This window comes from Nomascus leucogenys, chromosome 6 (assembly GCF_006542625.1).
Source record: "Nomascus leucogenys isolate Asia chromosome 6, Asia_NLE_v1, whole genome shotgun sequence".
NCBI lineage: Eukaryota > Metazoa > Chordata > Mammalia > Primates > Hylobatidae > Nomascus > Nomascus leucogenys.
In genome coordinates, this window is record NC_044386.1 from 87,293,458 (window position 1) to 87,296,072 (window position 2,615).

General features: G+C 44.3%; 1 pseudogene; it reads left to right on the forward strand.

The window, feature by feature from the left end:
- The first annotated feature begins 1,046 nt into the window (after positions 1–1,046).
- On the forward strand, positions 1,047–2,190 carry LOC100587622 (annotated as a pseudogene).
- The last annotated feature ends 425 nt before the right edge of the window (positions 2,191–2,615 follow it).

Genomic DNA, 2,615 nt, shown 5'->3' on the forward strand with positions numbered 1-2,615 from the left:
AAAGAAAAATGCGATTTCTTCCATAATGCTTCTCATCAGAAAGAATGCATTACAATTATACTGTGGGGCAAAGCTTGCCATGAAATGCTAAAAGAATTTTACGTAGGTATCATTATTATTGTCCCATGAAGAAACTGAGGCTCAGAATGATTTAGCATCTTGCCTAATATCCCCTAGCCAGCAAGTGGGATGGCAAGATATTAACGTGGTGCTTTTCCATTAATTATCTTTTTCAATCCTAGTGACAGCAGTAAGAAATAGGCATTATTGTCCCTGTTTTAGAGATAAGGACATGGTAGCTTCCAAAGGTTGATGTGCCCAAGGGCACATAGGGAAAAGGCAAACTTGGATGCAGGCCCACATCTTAGGACTTCAGTGCCAGGAGGCCACAAAAGGCCTCTGCAGCACCTCCTCTCCCATTGTCATGCCCTCTCCACCCCTCCAAGCCCCTGTGTCCAAATACTCAACTGCTTGCTATTCTGCAGACACACAGTCCTTTTTGTCTACAATTCCCCATCACTGGAGTGCCCTTAATCACTGCCTTTCTTGGAAAAGCCTTCTCATTCGTCAACATCTCAATCAAATTCATTCTTTAACATCTCAATCAAATTCATTCTTTCTTTGCTCTCCCTTGTATTCATGATCATAACATCATTTGAGCACTTCTCAGTATGCACTGTTGTTTTCTATTTAAAAGTATTGTTAGCTGGGGGAGGTAGCTTAGGCCTTGTAATCCCAGCGTTTTGGAAGGCCAAGGCAGGAGGACTGCTTGAGCCTAGGAGTTTGAGGCCAGCCTGGGCAACGTAGCAAGATCCCCATCTTTACAAAACATTTAAAAATAAACCAGGTGTGGTGGTGCATGCCTGTGGTCCCAGCTGCTCTGGAGGCTGAGGTGGGAGTATCACTTGAGCCCGGGAGGTAGGGGCCTTAGTGATCAGTGATCACACCACTGCACTCCAGCCTGGGTGACAGAGCGAGACCCTATCTCAAAACAAAACCACTATCCTGCTTTTTGAGTTGCCATCTGCCATGGAACAATCACTGAAATGCAGATTTTCATAAAAAGTTTTACAGAGAAGACCATCACTCTTGAGGTTGAACCCTCAGATATGATGAAACATGCAAAGGTCAAGATTAGGAGAAAGGAGGAATTTCTCCTGATCAGCCTTTGCTGATCTTTGCTGGCAAGCAACTGGGAGACTGTATTTATCCATTCTCATGCTGCTGTAAGGACGTACCTGAGACTGGGTAATTTATAAATGAAAGAGGTTTAACTGACTCACAGTTCCACAGGACTAGGGAGGCCTCAGGAAACTTACAATCATGGCAGAAGGGGAAGCAAATACGTCCTTCTTCACATGGCGCAGCAAGAAATGCAGAGCAAAGGGTGGGAAAAGCCCCTTAAAAAACCATCAGATCTCGTGAGAGTTCACTATCATGAGAACGGCATGGACTTAACCACCCCCGTGATTCAGTTACCTCCCACTGGGTCCCTACTATGACACGTGGGGATTATCGAGACTACAGTTCAAGATGAGATTTGGGTGGGGTCACAGCCAAACCATATCAGAGATTAACATGCTTTGTCCGTCTACCACATTTGCAAGGAGTCCACTCTCCACCTTGTGTTGAGATTTCACAATGGTGTTAAGAAAATGAAGTCTTGTTGGCCGGGCGTGGTGGCTCAAGCCTGTAATCCCAGCACTTTGGGAGGCCGAGGCGGGCGGATCATGAGGTCAGGAGATCTAGACCATCCTGGCTAACACGGTGAAACCCCATCTCTACTAAAAATACAACCAATTAGCCAGGCGTGGTGGTGGGTGCCTGTAGTCCCAGCTGTTCGGGAGGCTGAGGCAGGAGAATGGCATGAACCCGGGAGGTGGAGCTTGCAGTGAGCTGACATCGTGGGCCACTGCACTCCAGCCTGGGCGACTGAGCAAGACTTCCTCTCAAAAAAAAAAAAAAAAAAAAAGTCTTACGCAACTCCCATGGAGACCAAAGAGAAAGAAGGTTAAGCTGGCTGTCCTGAAATACCATAAGGTGGATGAGAATGGCAAAATTAGCTGTCTTTGTAGGGAGTCCCCTTCAGACAAATGTGGTGGTGACATTTTTAAGGCCAGTCACTTTGACAGACATTATTGTGGGAAATGTTGTCTGACTTATTGCTTCAACAAACCAGAAGACAAGTAATTGTGTATGAGTTAATAAAAGACATGAACTAAGAATAAAACAAAATAAATAAAAACTATTGTCCTCTCCAGATTCTGAGTTCTGTGAAGATCTGGATTTTATCTGAATCATCTTTATATGACCAGTGCCTAGCATTGTGTCTGGCACACAGTAGGTATTCAATAAATGTTTGCTGAATAGATATGTAATATCTATGAAACTGCCCTTGTCCTGGATGGTGAAGGGCACACAATGACATTTGACGGTATGCCTATCCCAGAATAATTTATAATTTCATTGAAAATATAAGAAATGACACCCATGAAGAAATTAGAGAACAAAATAGGTGTAGTCAGACGCCAAATTGCATGGTTTAAATTCTGAGTGCTGAGGGGGAAAAGAAAGATGACATCTTTGGGGTGCTAGAGGGGGCTTTGGGGATGTGA